We start from the raw sequence: 18,895 nt of genomic DNA on the forward strand, positions 1-18,895 counted from the left end.
AAATAAGGGTCCACCGAACCAATCGACGCACATTTTTCTCTGTAAACGGTCTTCCTCCGGGTTTAGTGATTCGTAGTAGTCTTTCATTTTCGCCATTTTTTAACACTCCCGCCAGTAGAGTGGTACTCTAATGGCGCATTTCCACTACACGGTCGGCCTCGGCCACACTCGGTACGGCTCGGTACGGCTTGGCCGCGTTGGGCCTTAACAGGGCCGACTCACTTCATGCTGCGCTTCCATTACAGTTTAGGAACTGGGGTAGTTACTATAGTAACGCAGTGTAGGCGGAGCCGTGACGTCATCTTCAATGAGAAATCCAGAAACACAACACAGCCGTTAGCTGTGAGCACTCAGAGCTCACAGCTCCTCATATCTGTTCAGAAACTAGACACAAGTTAAACAAGTACACACCACAGACTGTCTGTGTCATGGTGAATACAGTCGCTGCTTTATTTATGTCTGTATAGGCCGTTGTTGTGAGTGTGGACGGTCGGGGCATATACTGCGTTAGCTTAGCCAATCTCCATCTAGAAAAACACGAATTTTAAAAGGTTTTTCGCCTGCCGTCTGTCTGCAGACTTGACAAAGCATTAATTCATGGTTTTTACTAACCGGTATCAGTATGTTGTTACTTCGGCATCATTTTGAAACGTGTATTACAATTAAATCACGGTCAAATATGTCCATCTTGTTGTAGTTCTAGCCCTCTTGCCAGCGCTCCTCTCTCTAGTTTAGCATACTCAGCCCGACTCAGCCCTGTTTGTTGGCCCCGATAGAACCACAATTTTCTAGGGCCAGAAAAGAGGGGAAAAAGTGGCCCCGCGCCGTGCCGCGCCGGAACGAGGCCTAGTGGAAGCACAACCAAAAAAGGGGACGGCACGACACGGCACGCTTAAAGCGAGCTACGCGCTGCAATGGAAATGCGCCACAAGATGTCTGACGCGAAATCCCGTGATGTCATTAGGAAGCCTCTATACAAAGAGGGTTTTTGTGCTTCATTGTAAACTTTTCTTACAAATGTGTGTTAATCTACCTGAAATTGTCGGGACAGTTTTGTTTTACTCAATGATACAGACCATTGTTGAGGAGATGCAAAACATACTGTAAATGAGTTGGGTCTGACATATACTTTGAGTAATGTTACTTTGCTGCTAAAAAATGAAACATTATCAGAAGAGGATATCACCAAAGTGTGTGATTCTGTCAGGGGATTTGATCTGTTCTCTGCATGTCGTACAGGGCCTATGTACACACTGCTCTGGTATTAATTTAAAATATAATTGTAAAATGTAAGTCTCCCGCTCTTGTCATCGTTCAGGCTTTGCATTTGAACCCCTATGACTGGTTGCGGACTTTGAAGGGAATAACTTCCTGGCCTTCCTAACATCCAGGAAAAAGGTGAGATTCTAATCCATTTCAATGCCAAAAGCAAGTTATTGTTTTCAACTTTTTTAATATGATTTTTTGGGGAATTTCAGTTTTATTTGACAGTAGAGATCTAATGGAAACAGTGGAGAGGGAGGAGATGATATGCAGCAAAAGGCCGAGCCGGATGGTTGCTGCTCCATGTGGAACGTGTTCTATCGGGTAAAGCACTTTGGTACCCAGTTATTTATGGTATTGAGTTTGAATTTAGCCTTTGGAAGGTATTTTCCAACAGTGCATTGTAAAGACTGAAAAAACAGGCTCAGGTTAAAGCTTGACATGATTTGGTCTTTTACTTAGGTGCCGTTTACACGAGGACAAAACGGCTTGTATCTGCATAGTTTCTCTTGCGTATAGCCCTATTATTTACACGAGGCCGATAGAAACGGACCCCACAAACGATAACGGGTCCCAAGGTGGATAGATTTGCAAACGAAACTCTCTGGGGGGTCAAACGAGTCCGTGTAATCGCCTCTATACGAATATTTCCTGAAAAAATAACGATAGCCCCACCTCTCCCCACCTCTCCTGCTCACTGCTGTAGCATGGCCAGTAGCCATCTGTAACGATCAACTATCAAAAATAGCTGTGTTAATTAAACGCACAAGGGGTTCTTGAATGAAATAATATTATAAAAGGCAAACCAGAATTGTTAACGCCCAATATACTCCTTAAACAAAATAAACAGAGTCAGATTTCATGCATTGATCCATTATATTGACAATTTTCCAGCCAAACAACACAAACAAAATTAAACAGTCCGCTCTGCGATACACCAAAATTGTCTTTACTGCCTAATCCAGGCCATTATTGTTCATTGCTCCTGCGCCCGTCGGCGGCAAAAAGAGAAATGTTTGTAGGCCTATTCAGGCTATAATCCACACAAAAAAAGGAAACACGAGGACCGGCGTGTCCCAGAGGAGCGATCTCACCCAGTGTTTGTAGAGAATATCTCTCTTTCTGAGCGCGTCCTCTCCACGGAGACATGCTTCTTGGTCGGTCGATGCAATATCCACAGATTCGGTTTCTTTCAGTTAACTTCCCCGTTGCATTTATCCATATATTTACATTCTGAGGAAATTACCAGCAATCGCCACACACTTCCTCCTGTCAGTAGCTACTGCTAGTGCTACTGCTACTGACCATGCTACAGATGTTAGTGCAAAATCTACAGCTCCTCTACCACAACCATCAGCAACAAGTGGATATGGAGAATTACATGAACTACATGTTGCTAAATCCACCGCGGGGCATAAACAGAAGGGTAGCCATGGCAACATTGCTGCGGGGCTGCTCCGGAGTCTTCTTCGCTGCTTTTGGTGTATTTTGTGGCGGAAGTTACAGCGCCACTTACAGTCCCGGCATATGTACTACAGCGTGTCCAGCGTTTCCAGCGGTCTCGTTTGAACAGACACGTTAAATGAAACGAATGCATGTGAACGGAAGACTTTTTTGAAAACGCATACTGTGCATGAACGCAAACGTTCCCGTTTGCACAACGCCTTAAAGGTGGGGTAGGTAATTTTGGAGAAACCAGCTCGAGTGCGCTAGAATTTGAAAATACACAACCGGAAAAAATCTGCCACTTCCTTACAGAGCCCCTCCTCCAACACACACGAACGCGCACATGACCAATGAGGGCACGAGATAAGTTTGTGCACAGATGGAAGGCTGACAGGCAGGTAGGCCATCCAGTTACTTTAGCCGGGCCGGCTAAAATGATTGGTCGTGCTTTTTACAGTACTACGGCTTCCACAGATGAAATTTTTTTTATGGATTTTTTGTCAAAGCACTTAAGATTTTCATTGCTATCGGGATGTTGAGAGCATTCCATGGAATATAACAAAAAGTGTATCTCGAGCCGGTTTCTCAAACGTACCTACCCCACCTTTAAGAGGATGTTTGTACTCCTGTCTTCTTTTATTTCCTTATATTTCTTTCAGGTGTAATATCTACCAATGGTTGTACATAGACCTCCTCCACCTCTTTTCTGTCCTACTAGTCAACCCTCCTGATCAGAGCCTTTCCTAAATAGTGGTAAGTTCTTTTACAGTTCAGTGTACGTTAATTTAGCAACTTAATGCTTTACTGCTGTTCAATAAACCCTATATATATACATCCATCAGCAATCAATAAAACAAATCATCCAACACAAAATAGAAGAAATCTATTTATTTTTATACAACAGCATCTATTGGGACTGCGCATTGATGTCATCAAGAGCCATTGAGTCTACCTTTTGTAGTCGGCCTCTCAGAATGTTTATAATTTCTTTGTCTCTTAACATTCCTATAATCATTTGTTTTTTTATTGTTGGTATTGTTTTGTTCTTTATTTTTGTTGGGAGAATCACTTTGCAATTGTGTAAGTGCTATAAAAATAGTTATACTAATATTATTGTTGTTACCATCATTACTATTATTAAAAATGTTTTCTTTGTTTTCTTTATTCATTGCTGCAGAAAGGATCATGCCAGCCCACATCAAACACCTGATCAAGAACTTGTGAATCTTCAGGCAGAAAAGATGAAAACACCTGTTCAAAGTTCCAGTTTCCTGTACATCGAACCATGCATGTACTCTGTTCCACATGTCTTCAGTCAGTTCTGGACCCCATGACTCGGACACTAGTTCTACCAAGACTCATTAGAGGTAAGCAGTGGTAGGAGAGTGGAGTTATCTTTGTATTTAGGCTGCAAGTCGACAAGAATAGATTACAAATCGCTTAAAAAATTGTTCAGACAAGAGGCACCATGTGTTACGCAGGTGTGGCGCTGATATAGTCTATATAATATGCGGTTGAACTTTAAAATTAAATTATTTCCGGTGCAGAGACAAACACTCGAGGTGGATGTATGAAGTACATACTGGTGTTAATAAAATATAGCGTGTATCCCTCAATTTATCGACAATAAGAATGACAATACATACTTCCGGGTGTAAAGTAATATATCTATCATACTGTAGCAGGGTGTCCGCGGGGTCTTAAAAAGTATTAAAAGTTGATAAATCAATTTAGCGAAAATTAAGGCTATTTCAAAGTATTAAACGGCATTTTCCAAGTATTACATTTTGTAGCTTGTTTTCAATAAGTATATAAATTGTCCAAAGAGGTTGTATTCTACAGTTTGCCTGAATGTAATCATTGCGTAGGTGTGTAGTGTGATTCTGTGTAGTTTATTTATGGCATCCCGTTGGATTTGACATCATCTGAACAGGACATCGCACGCTCACTGCTTGATAGCGTGAAGCTCCGTTTACGCCGGTTGTTAAACAACATCGTTATGGGGAAATGCAAGTTTGCGTCCAAATGGTTGGAAGATAAGGAGGAAGGACAATCAATACTGTATATAGTCAATGTGAGGTAAAGTGTGTCGCCAATGTAACCGGTTAAAACTCGAAGTGGCGATGAGGTCTTAAAATGTATGGAAAGGGTCTTAAAAAAGGTCTTAAAAGGTTTTACATTTGACTTCAGGATTCCTGTATATACCCTGTGTAGATCCTACACATCCACTGGAGGTAGATTCTGAAAGTAAAATATACACTTCTCACTAGAAATGTAATCATAAAGCATTATTATGGCCAAACTATCCTACAATTTAGGATTTTCCACTGAAAAAAGTGTTGGATTCAAGATTCAAAGGTTTTATCATCATATGCTCAGCAGCTACAGTGTAGAAATGTCAATGCAATTCTTCTGACCTGAGCTCCTCCAACAATGCAACATATACAATAAAATACAAAAATACAAAATAAAAAGTAGTGCAAAAAGTTTATATACATTTAATATAATAGAATATGATATTTACAAGAACAGAATATGAAATTAAATAATGTAAATTAAGAAAAAAATGTAATATGGTGTATTGCGTGGATAATAGACCCAATCACAGTGAATGTTCAAAACTAAATTTGATAAATTTTTCTTTTTCATCTCACAGTGCACATATTTAAGTAATAATAAGTTATAACACAAAGCTAAAAGTTAATCTGTTTTTCCTTTCTCTTTTCAAGAGTGCTTCAGAGGATGGCTGAATTCACAAAACGTGGAGAAGACAGAGAGGGAAAAGTTGTCCGGTTACTACATTTCATAAAAAATACAGGACCTTGTGAAAAGCGGAAAGAAACAGTTGAAGGAAACTGCTTAAAAATATGAAGTAATGGGTGTTTTGAAAATGTTTTCAAATTTGTGTTAATGTTCATTGTGTGTTATAAATTATTTTCCTGCTTCTAATCATTTGATGTATAAGTATTTATTTACAGACAATACATTCTATACATTCTGGTACCTTTCTGGTAAGGTAGGTGCTCTGATCTGAAATGATAGATTGAGCTACTGCAATTGGGTGAGAGTGTTTCATCATCATATATGACCAGCTTAACCATCAAGTAATCCCAGCTAAAGTTCTACTCAAGATCATACAAGTCTGACCAGCTAATGATGACCAGCTAGACCACTGTGACCACCAGCTTTTACCAGCTAAACCAGCTATCCCGACCAGCTAATGGTGACCAGCTAGACCACTGTGACCAAACCAGCTATCCTGACCAGCTAGACCACTGTGACCACCAGCTTTTACCAGCTAAACCAGCCATCCCGACCAGCTAATGGTGACCAGCTAGACCACTGTGACCACCAGCTTTTACCAGCTAAACCAGCTGTCCTGACCAGCTAATGGTGACCAGCTACTAGACCACTGTGACCACCAGCTTTTACCAGCTAAACCAGCTATCCCGACCAGCTAATGGTGACCAGCTAGACCACTGTGACCACCAGCTTTTACCAGCTAAACCAGCCATCCCGACCAGCTAATGGTGACCAGCTAGACCACTGTGACCACCAGCTTTTACCAGCTAAACCAGCTATCCCGACCAGCTAATGGTGACCAGCTACTAGACCACTGTGACCACCAGCTTTTACCAGCTAAACCAGCCATCCCGACCAGCTAATGGTGACCAGCTACTAGACCACTGTGACCACCAGCTTTTACCAGCTAAACCAGCTATCCCGACCAGCTAATGGTGACCAGCTAGACCACTGTGACCACCAGCTTTTACCAGCTAAACCAGCTATCCCGACCAGCTAATGGTGACCAGCTAGACCACTGTGACTAAACCAGCTATCCTGACCAGCTAGACCACTGTGACCACCAGCTTTTACCAGCTAAACCAGCTATCCCGACCAGCTAATGGTGACCAGCTACTAGACCACTGTGACCACCAGCTTTTACCAGCTAAACCAGCTGTCCTGACCAGCTAATGGTGACCAGCTACTAGACCACTGTGACCACCAGCTTTTACCAGCTAAACCAGCTATCCCGACCAGCTAATGGTGACCAGCTAGACCACTGTGACCACCAGCTTTTACCAGCTAAACCAGCTATCCCGACCAGCTAATGGTGACCAGCTAGACCACTGTGACCACCAGCTTTTACCAGCTAAACCAGCTATCCCGACCAGCTAATGGTGACCAGCTAGACCACTGTGACTAAACCAGCTATCCTGACCAGCTAAAGTGTCCAAAACCCGTCTTAACCAGCAAACTAATCCAGCCTAATATTGACTGGCTGGTCAGGCTGGTTTACCAGCCTGACCAGCCTTGTTGGTCTTAGCTGGTTTTTTCAGCAGGGCTGAGTCCAACAGGATCAATCTCACGAAGAACTAATGGCAACAAAAAAGAATTCCCCTTATTATATTTACAGCCCTTAATAACATCCATTTTCTGGGCTCAATATGTGTCTTGGTCGTTTTCGTTGTGATCGCTAAATTCCCCTTGTTTATAATAATTTATCACCGTTCCAAGCAAACGAGTGCTTTTGTTTTGAAATCACTTCCGTGAGTTTCGCCCCGCCCCTCGCTCCAAGGACCATTTGATCATTTAGTAAGGTAAAAAGCAAAAACGCCTCTCTCAGACGCTCTTCTGTTTACGTGTTTAATAAAGAAAAACAATTGGACGGTAGATACACGGATTCTGACCAATCCGTGTATCTACCGTCCAAAATGTTTTTTTGTGAGTGAAGGCCAGAACTGAATTATAGAGTGTTTGATTGTGTAATTACATGGTGAGAGAAAACAATTCCACATCCTCCTATGAAACCTATTTTATTTCCTTCTCCATGTTATACTTATACTTACTTGTAATAGAACATTTGCATGTTGAACTGCTGGATATCTTCCCCAGCCTCAAGGAAACACAATAAAATAAATGGATTCATCATTTTTTTTAAATGATAAAAATGTATACATTAATAATGTTGTGTGCCAACATTTCAAATTTAAATATAAAATGAAAAAAAAGTTTACTTTGAAATGATTTCTCACGAAAACCTTTCTAAATTATAGTAAATTGTAAAAAAGTTTTAGTAAATATATACGTTTTTCTGGCTAAAGTAGTTGAAATTCAACGTAAACTATATCAAACACCACATGCATGGCAATTAACCCATTTTTGCCCACTATTTAAATTGACTTTGGTTGAAGTTAACAATATTGATATATAGATATCTAGCATATCATTGATGCAGTCTTTCTGAACACTTTTAAAATAAAATACTGCAAATTAAGAATATGTGTAATGTTCTGCACAGATAGTGCCTTAACTTGAATTTGAAAACACGTGGCAACTTTATTAATACAGCAGATGAAAATATTTGTGGAAGGAAAAATTCTTCATGGGCTTCAATGGCTCTCTACATAAAGGGCGTTTTATGGTTGCTTGTATTATCCTCAGATAGTGGTTTGTTTAAAAAACTAGTGACATTTTAATAAATATTGAAAAAAAGGGCTCCAAAAAAGGCATATAACCTGGCCGGCTTAACCAGTGTGTATTTCTTCAAGCACCAAGATTCATAGTTTATAAAGTACAATTCTCCAAACACATACAGTAAAAATGCCTGTTTTGAAGCCTTAAAATGGTGCAGGAAAAGGATTTTACATTGTATTATACTTAAAGACAGGACTATTCAGTTAAGAGAAGAGAAAAAAGGAAAGAATATTGTTATAATGGGTGATGTAACATTAATGACAGACATAATATGAGGTCCTTGGCACTCAGACTTTAGAGGGGTCATTTTGTGATCATGGGGCATCACCCTTACAGCATCAGGACAATATCATATGGAGTCAGACACTGGAAGTGTGCTGGAGGCTGATGCGTTGACTGGGACTGATGGAAGGATGAGGCTGATGAGAATGAAGAATCTGCCAGGAACGAACTAGCGGCAGAGAAATAATTATATATTAAAAGACAGCAACATCATAAGAGGCCAACCAGAGTGACAGAGTGTGTCACTTTGCTGAAGGATATTTGTGACCAGCTATCCAGGCCAGACTCTAAAGACTTTCCAAGGTGTAGAAATGCTGCTGCCGGAGTACTGACTGGAAGTATTGCTGATAATATGTCCACCATATCCTCTTAAAATACTCTGTCCAACATAGCCGTGGGAACATGTTTCAAATGGGGGGTGCTGTGGGGATGACACCAGGGCTGGTTCTGACCAATTTGCTGCCCTAGGCAAGATTTTAGCAGGCAATGAAAAACCTCTACAAAAGACCAATACACTACAAACAGAGACACTTATTGACATGGTGGACAGCTTATATAAAAAGACTTCAAATGCATTTAGTACTCAAGGAACATGTTTGATTTGGGGGGTGGACGTCACATCCTCTAGGGGGGTCTGGGGGTATGCCCCCCAGGGAAGATTAGTTTTAACATTTTAAAGTAAAATGCTTCAATCTGGTGCACTTTGAGCGCCCGACTACTAGACACCTGATCTAGGGGGTACAACTCTAAAACACCCATATGGAAAAGATCGGTTTATATTTTAATATTCAAATAAGTATGTGAACATAACCAATAACCTACCATAGCCAATAAAAATACATGTAACTTATTTTATTTTTGTTGTTCATTCATATCTTATTTTACCTAGTTAACATTTATTTATTTATGCATCTTTTTTAATCTATTTTTGGTTTACTGTCCTATAGTATACATTGGAATGATTTCAAACCTGTTTATATTTATCCTAATAATTATAAAAGAGTGCCTTGGAAATATTTGTTTACATAATTTGTGGTCAAAACGTTTGAGACCCACTGAGATAACTTAGACTAAAGTGAACTATCTAAACTCTCAGAGTCCTTTACCTCACTGAGCCTCTCAGTCTGACAGGAGAGAACTCTCCCTCCACATTATTGTAGAAACAGCTTCTTTTATCCGTTAGCGCAACAGAAGCTAACAAAAGCAGTATTAACCAGTGCATGAAGTAAAGTAAAAATAATCCATTAGAAGTAAAATCCTCATATATCATATTATTGTTTAAGACCTAAAAAGACCTCCTTACATAGATGTTCTTAGTAATTGGCTGTGGGTGTCCTAGCCTCCTGCTTTATGAAGAATAGGACGTGTATTGTAAACCTGAATATATACACTATATTTAAAGTAATTCAGCCACTTCAGGGGACCATGGGACTCACATCAGTTAGCATCAGAAGTAAAAAGGCAAAAGCGTTTAAAACTACCATTTATCAAAGTATTTTACTTAGAAAAGCTGCAGTGTGACCCACATACTTTAAGAGTTGTGTTTACAGAGTCAATAGGCGCGTTCACACCGGAGTACTTTTCCCACAATAGTTCATCAGAACTACGATATATTTGCGTTCACACCAAAAAGCCCCAGGAACTAAAGTAGTTCAAATTAGTTCATCTGACCCGCTTTTCAGTCCCTGCTAGAGAGCAGGGACTGTTGTGGGAGAAAATAGTTAATACGTCTGATTAGCTGTGCGGAATGCAAACCACGCCCGTTTGACTCTGAATTTTTTTTTGTAAGCGGCCATTGTATTTGCTCGCTTCGGGCAGCGCACCCGAAGAGATTACCTCCGGGATAAAACGATAATATAACGTTAGCAATTAGCATGCTAGCTGGACATAATGCTACCTCTAACAATACATTGTAGTTGCTATAATCTCAAGTAATTTGCAACATTCATTCTACATGTTAATGGTAAAAGCTTAAACAGTTGATTACCTGCATGCCACAAAGACTGATTTTTTGTATTGATTGTTATAATTGTACTCAGCCATGTTATGTTAGATGTCAATCCACTTACACTGTAACTACCCTGGCCTTGAAAGAAGGTTACACATCTAACTGATGTCCACTAATCCCTATACAACAAAGTTCAAGCATACATTAAGCAAAAAACAATAAATAAGGGCACTTTGATATTTATTTTTTATTTGATATTATTTGATCCTATCTTATCTTCTACTTTACACCTGCATTTTGTACACTGTCCCTGCCTGCACCATGTCCAATGTTGTCTCTGTTGACAACCTACTAGGCAATTAAACTGATCTTGTATCTTGCTTATTTCACCTTAGGAAAGCGGGCACGGGATGACAGCTTCCTTGACACCATCATGGCGATGGACTGCCGTGCCATGGTCAGCAAGGAGAATGAGGACCTGCGTGCCAAGGAGATGCACGACGAACGGCTGCTGCATTCACACAAGGCCCAGGAATCGGACGACCAGCTGCTCATGGTGATGCAGCGCCATGCTGACTCGGCGGCGCGCCAGGTGGAGGTGTCGGCGCGCCAGGTGGAGCAACAAAATACCTTTCAGGCTGGGCTTCTGGCAGTGCAAAGCGAGCTGATTAAATCCAACAGGCCTTCAATAAAAAAATAAAGAAAAACTTGTCGTCGTTAATAAACTGTACAATGACTTCTTGGGAGGCGTGTGGTGCAGTGGTCTGGTGCGTTGGTGTTCGGATCAGGGGAGCACAGGTTCAAACCCCACTGCAGTCAGCATGTCGTTGTGTCCCTGGGCAAGACACTTCACCCCAAATTGCCTACACCTGGGACAGTTAATTTTGTGTTATTGTGATTATATATATATATGCCACTGTTATTAATACTGACACTTCACTTTGCACTAAGGTGTGTCTGCTGCTGAGCCTATCTATTGTTATTATATATATATATATATGTTTTGATACTACTGACACTTTATTTGATATTGAAAATGTTAACTTCTATTTACATGCATACGACACACCTGGGACAGCGTGATGCTGTTATTGATATTGTCTTGAGTGTGCAATAAAAGAGAACCTACATGGCGATTAAACAGAGCCTGTATCTTACATTTTTCATTACATTTCATGTAACTAAGCTTGCTTATTTATACTCTGACACTTTATCTTTACTGTATAAAACTCCCCCATTACTTGGACTATTCCTTGCACCCCCTAACATAGGCCTGAATGGTTTCAACCATGTTGCAGTACTAACGTGCACTTGTTGTCGTAGCAGGATTGCACGGACAATAGTAGCATCGGACAATTGAGAGTGTTGTTAACTTTGTGTGTTGTGGACATGCGTGTGCGTGCATGAAAATGTAAGTGCATATATTCTTGCCTAGTTCTGTTATTTGTGGGTTAATGTTCATAATACAGAGCTTACTCTGCAATAGAAGGCAGTTAGCAATAGCCGCTAACTTTGCCATGCTGACTATGGGACAGCACAAGGTGCGGCCGCACCAGGCACGCTCCCTCACACTGCATAATGAACAATGTAACGCCAAGTTGAGGCCAATGTATGCAGTGTTCTTTATATTGTAGTCATTATAGAGACTTCATTGTGTGCATTCCTTTATGTTGTTCATGCGTGATTGTTTATAATAGTTAATTACTTTATGTAATAACGTGTCACTTCTATCGCCATTCTGTTGCGGCCTTTGGCCAATAGAGGGCAGCATAGGCCAGCTAATTGTGCCATTTCTTTATCCACCTAATTTACTGTGGAACAATGTCACTGGTCATTATCCCTCTATAATACATGTTTATTCATACCTGTTTATCTTTATATTACAGATACCACACCCATCCAATTACCATTGCATGTACCATTCACTACCCTGGACAATTAATAAAGTACTTAAATTGGAACAGCCTGTGGAAAGCCGTTCTTCCTCACACGTCTGTCGCCGACACCTTCTAACAGAGGACAGGAAAATCTAGCTGCAGCACGACCCGTATATTTTGCACGCCGTGTTCTCAACATTTACAGTGACCTGTGTAGCATCCTATACATCACATGTAAGTGATTATTCTGATACCATCATGTTTCATCGGTTATAAACTGGCGAAGCTTTATTTATTGTGGCTTTCAAAAAGATAATTTCATTGTATTTCAAAATGGCGTAGTGTTGTGAGTTCAATATTTTTGAATTAATTATAGTAAGGGAACATCTTAGGAGTTAGTGTAGTGAGTTTCAGAGCAGTGTAATAATTATTTGACCTAAAACTAAATGTTTTTATGAACATGACATGGGGATTTGCTAACTTTTGATTTCCCCCATTTTACACGACACAAATGGAGGCCACTATGGGCCACAACTAACACGTAGGTTTCTGTAGGGTTCATGGCAGACGGATGCAGTTGTTCTCAGGAGGATATAATAAAGGTGTGTTAGCTGCTGAGCCTATTTAGTGTGCATACGACACACCTGGCACAGTTTATTCATTTCACACGTAGCGTAGCGCGTGCATGTCGTCGTCCAATCCTTTTGTCAATCCTTCTTAACCGCCTTCGCTTCCGAATCAGCATTGCTATTGCATTTGACTGGTCGGCGATCTGTATTTGTGTTTGCTTAAATAACTCAGACGAAGCTCATGTCTGAGGTCGGAAGGTAAACAGACGCCTCATTTACAGCAAGTGGGTGCGGGAGGTTTTTCTTCTTCTTTTTCTCTAGTTTTTTTGGCGGATTGCAACTTTAAGGTGCATACCGCCACCTACTGTACTCGCCGTGAAGTTGTTTGCGGCCTGCCAGTAAACCCAAAGCAGAAGAAGAAGAAGTGACGTCAGCGGTTCATTTGCCTAATCCACCCCCAGGAACTCATTTTGGTGTGAACGCGATCTGCTTTAGTTCATCAGAACTAAAAGAGCTCTCATGAACTAAAGTTCTCATGAACTATTGTGGGAAAAGTACTTGGTGTGAACGCGCCTAATGTTACCCAACACAAGATCAAAGGTTCCTGTTGAGCTACACATCCCTTTTTGGTCCCATCTGCCAAATATTGAAAAATAACCCAATAACCTACATAGATTTATTGTTTTATTCCGGGATGGTGAAACTTTAGAAGATCCAATACTGGACGAACTAGTACTGAGTCCAACAGTGTCAAACTCACAAAGAACTAATGGCAAAAATCATTTTTTCCCTCATCAAACTTAACAGAAGTGGCTTGATTTTGTTCTCAGGAGGGGACATTGACAGAGGATTTTTTTTTAAACAACACACTAGAAGTACTTCATTGTATTGTGGTAGTAGGTGTAAGACTACTGAGTCAAGCAGTATCAATATCATTAAGAACTAATGGTAAAATTGTCTTTTTATCATTCATCAAAGATAGCAGAAAACATGCATTATGTGGAGGGGACTCTGGCAGAGGATTATTCACTAAGTACACCGTAAAAGTACTTCATTTTATTTCTGGTAGCAGTCAAACTAGTACCGAGTCCAACAGTGTCAGTTTTATTAAGAACTTATGATAACAAATATTTGTATCGCTATCGATCATCAAATATAGCAGGACAAAAAATGAAGAGCATCTGAATTGAAAAAACAAACTCGAGAGACGGCTGAGGTGACCGCAGTGCAGAATCGCTGTAGTTTGAATCTCCTAACAATGTTGTCCATTTTAGACATAGGCCTATTATATTTACAGCCTTTAATAACATTCATTTTCTGGGCTCAATAGGTCTTGGCTGTTTTCGTTGTGATCGCTAAATTCACCTTGTTTATAATATTATCCCCGTTCCATTCCGTTTTGTTTTGAAATCACTTCCGTGAGTTTTGCCCCGCCCCTCGCTCCAATGACCATTAGACCATTTATGGCGCATTTCCACTACACGGCCTAGCTCGGCCTCGCTCGGTATGGCTAGGCCTCGTTAGGACTGACTCACTTCATGGCGCATTTCCATTACAGTTTAGGAACTGGGGTAGTATCTATAGCAGGGGTCGGCAACCTTTTTGATATGAAGTGCCATTAAAAAAAAAAATTGTATCAGCGTGCCGACGATCGTGAATTATCAACGGGGGGGGGGGGGGGGGGGGTGAAGAGCTTGACGCTCGTGAACTGTCAACAGGAGGGCGGGGGAGCCTCGCTGCGGGGAAGCAGTGTGTGGACCTGTCAGCGCAACTTACATTAGGGATGCTCCGATCGCCGATCCGATCGAGTGGGCGGGTCCTATGGGGATCTTCCATTTAAAGAAATGTTTAACACTCAGTTAATGGGGCTCATTCACTGGCGCTTCCACAAACAACAACCAACATAATTGTTACATTCAAATGAAGTAGCCTACATTATTCAAGTTTACATTAACTTTGGATAATAACACGGGAGAAATGAGCTGAAGCGCTCTCTTTTCCTCTCTCCCCCTCTCTCTCTCTCCTGACAGCCTGTCAGTATCTCATGCAGCTCACTGATCCAGTAATGAGTGACCCGACAGTGAAGAATACATATGTGACCTGCTCCATCGAAATCAGTCGCATTGACCCGGAGACACATTTTGAGTTGTATACACTGTTGGAAAGAGGAGATTCCTAGCTTTCTAATGATATCAGGATTGTTGTTGTACTCCAAATATTAAGCAAAATATGTCACATTATATAATGACTGTCACCGAGTCATCATTTTGAGAAAAATGCCTTCAAAGTTTCCTCTTCTCTGGAATCCATCGATCTGATTGATTATTAGCGGAGCAAATTATCAAAATAGTCGGGAGGGAAAATATTTCCGTTTGGATTACTGGTCTGGGGGAAGCTCGCGAGTGTGTGTGTGTATGTGTGTTTGTGTATTTTTGCGTTTGTGTGTATTGTGTTTGTTTCCCGGGGAAAACACTCACGAGAAACACCGGCTGTTGTTATGCCTGCTGTGACGTTAAATTACTCCGTTCTCCACTTGTAATTATGCAGTCACAAGCTTCAAAGTTGTGTTTATCATCTGAATTAGCTGAAACAAGTTAAATATTCTGAAAGCCAAGACTTTGTTTATTTGAAATCCGATGAAAACAAACTGTAACGGAACCTGCCGTGTTATCTATGATTACTATATGCCTTACATTCATCATTTCAGCCGGAGGGAGGGGGTGCGGCGCTGCGGAAGAGCAGATTGCGAGTGAGAGGTGCCTGTCATCTTCCCTTTACAAGCTTCACAAATGTATTTATCGTGTGATTTTGGAAATAAAAGTTTCATATTCTGAAAGCCAAGACTTTGTTTATTTAAAATCAAACAAAACACCCGAACCCCGAAAAAATAGTTTTTTACGCAAATCCACGTTTATTTTGAAATGAGCCGTTGCGACTTCCGACTGATTTCAATAGAGCGGGTCACATATATTTATAACTAGTTCCAGAGGTAGATCCAGGGGCGTCGCCTGGACCTGGAAACATTCGGGGCTGAGCCCACAGTGTAGGTACCAGAATCTGTTCGGGGTTCGTTACGCCGCTTACCAATGACGTCACGCATTGGCTGTACAGCAACCCAATAGGACATTTTACATGGCCAAATTCCGCAAAGAATATTACAAAATAACAATAAACAGTACTGTAAACATTATGTAAATAACCCAATTTGTGTTCTGTGAAACTGAAAAGGATATTACAGTGTTTTTTGTTACTTTTCGTTGGCTGTTGACAGGAAGTTGTTGTTGCTATGGAAACAACATGACGGAGTAAAAAGTAATATCTTCTCCATATAAAGACGTAGAAAGTAAAGAATAACGTGGTGGCCTACCAGATCTGTTACAATGAAGGCTCGATAATCAGCTCACGACATATAGGTGTGTCGTGTGTGTGTACAGAGTTATAAAGGTTGGTATAAAATCCTTGTTAAATCGGAGAATTAATTCGGGTTACGCCAGAGGTGGCGATATATGCTCCAAGTGGAAGCGATTCGCCATTAAATAAAAGAAGAAGAAGAAGAATTACGCCATCTGGTCTCACAAACAAACGTGTGCCTGCATTAGCTTTGTTACGGCAATGGATTGTGGGAGATTCTCATAACATGTGAGGATCTCTCGAGGGTAAGGTGCCTGTATTATTTTGGTGGACAAAATGTATGTTTTTATTTTATAAGGACTATAACGTTTTGTTGTGTTTGTTTAGTTTAATGTTAATCGTTTAATGCTCACACAGCAGCATGTTTTTTGTGTGTTTGGCTATTGGTTTTATATGATTTATCAACGTGATCATCAATAGCTAATCTGAGCTAATAAGCTAATGGGAGAGCTGCTCCACACGATGCCTCGACTACAAAGTCTTCCATGTTTCTACGCTTCTTCCTCTGTGTCACAGTTTCGGGAATATCAAGATCATTGCACAGGGCCTTGGTCTTGCTTTCTCGTCACTTCTGTAACTTTTCAGTGTGTTCTCAACTGCTGTTTTGTAATTTACTGCCTGCACCAAGTCAATTGTTTCTTTCTGCAGGTATTTGTGCAGGCCCTGAGTGGTTGAGAGCAGTGTCTGGAACAAGACAAGCATGTAGATGGTACTGCATTTGCAAAACTTGCTTTCCAGCCCCTTTGCCAGAGGGGCTGAAAGGCTCCCTAAAGTCTTGATCAAAGCAGGGAGGTTTTTGACATGCCCAGCGAACAAGTTATTTGTCCCCTACCTCTAGTTGTTTCTGAAATGTTTGCAATCTCTAATGGTGGAGGAGAAAGAGTAGAGACACTCCAGGAGATCAACGCAGGTATGTGAGTTTTGTACACCAGTTTTTTTAAGTTTAATGTTTCACATTGCTTATGAAAAATATACTACCACTATACGATCACTGATGTTTTGTTGTTGACTGGACACTTATTTTTTTAAAGAGATGGCATGTGAGGATCTCTTAAGCAATGAAGCTCACGTGTCCTTTTTATATGCTGTCCATTGAAATGCAGGAAAGTAATCACCAACTGTGAGTGATCTGTTGCCGAGGGGACACTACACCGGAGTTACATAAGCAGAGGTAAAGTACTATTTTTGGGGGGAACTCCCCCAGGAAGATTTTTTTTAAATATTGAAGTTAAAAGCATCAATCTGGTGCACTTTGAGAGCAACATTAAGAGATCTATACATCTCTCAACACCCATATGTCAAAAAAAAATCAAAGAATCAGAATCAGAAACAGGTTTATTATTTAAAAACACTTGATTTTCCAATTAAATCATAAACTATGTCAAATTATTAGAAGTTGTTAGTAATGAGATTAAACTGAAAAAAGGGATGGAAGGAGGAAATAATAATCCCTCATCACTTGCTTCCTTCCTCACTTGCTGCTTCCTTCATCACTTGCTGCTTCCTTCATCACTTGCTTCCTTCCTCACTTGCTGCTTCCTTCATCACATTACCTTTCATTTGCTTCGTTTTTTCTCCCCATCATCACTCGTTGTCTTCACACTCTTTATTGTTTTGTAGGTGGAAGTGTTAGGCTAAATCGCCTTGGTTTGACCTTCGCAAATCGGTCGACGATGCCAATTAATATTTTTTCCCCAACTCCAGAAAACCTGTTTTGAAGCTCCTCCAGCATTCTGTCGAGAACTGGAAAGAAGAGCCTTGTGTATGTTTGAATTTTCATGTTCTCGAAAAGAATCCAATGCACGCTTCCAGTTTGTGTATCCTGAGGTGGTGAGGGTGTCCCTTTGATCCCTTGATTGCTTTGGTTTGCCATATAGTCTACAACTAAAGCAGATTGCTGCATTGGCAGTGGTAGAATATTCAACCCATTTAAAAGTATCAAACCAACTTGGTTGAAATGATCTCTTTTGCTGGCCAAACATGCCGGATGGAAAACAGTGATGTCTCACTTGCCTTGGCCCTGTATCTGCAGTCCCTAAATCAGTTACCCAGTTACCCATTGACTCTTGTCTGTTCTGATGTTCCTGTTCATTGTTGTTCTTATCTGTTGTATCTCCTTCTTGTGTGTCCCTTTCTCCTGTTCTCCTTTCTTCATCCTCTACTATTTTTGGCTCATCTGTGATGACTGTGTAGGTAAACACAAACAAGTATTTAAAATCAGTTTCCAGCTCTGTCAAATAAATGAATTTCAAGATACACAAATTTGTCTTCATTAAAATGAGTGTCACCACACTGTCACAAAATATAATACTAACCAATTGAAAATAGTTAAATTGACATTGGAAACCTCTTGTACAGTAGATATCACTGTTAGTAGTTATCTGCCAATAGGAGAGAATCATTCCTATACAAATGCAGTTTGAGTAATTCACTTAATATATTTACTTAACACTTAAATATAGTCATTTTCACGTAATACTCGAATAGTCATCTTTCTGCATTCAAAACTAAGGAAAGCTGTACAATTTGACATGATAATGAGGAAAAAAGGCCTCCGACAATGCAGATTTTTTGATCATATCAATTTTAAGATGGGGGTCGAGGCTTAATATTTGGGAGCA

The 18,895-nt window shown here is 40.4% G+C and overlaps 1 long non-coding RNA gene across 1 annotated transcript; it reads left to right on the top strand.

Annotated features, from left to right (window-relative positions):
* Positions 1 to 16,975: 16,975 nt before the first annotated feature.
* Positions 16,976 to 18,530, top strand: LOC117471095. The gene is made up of 3 exons (XR_004554765.1): positions 16,976 to 17,184; positions 17,378 to 17,445; positions 17,895 to 18,530. It is a non-coding gene; the product is annotated as an uncharacterized LOC117471095 (long non-coding RNA).
* The last annotated feature ends 365 nt before the right edge of the window (positions 18,531 to 18,895 follow it).

The sequence above is a fragment of the Trematomus bernacchii genome, unplaced genomic scaffold, assembly GCF_902827165.1.
Source record: "Trematomus bernacchii unplaced genomic scaffold, fTreBer1.1, whole genome shotgun sequence".
NCBI classification, from domain to species: domain Eukaryota; kingdom Metazoa; phylum Chordata; class Actinopteri; order Perciformes; family Nototheniidae; genus Trematomus; species Trematomus bernacchii.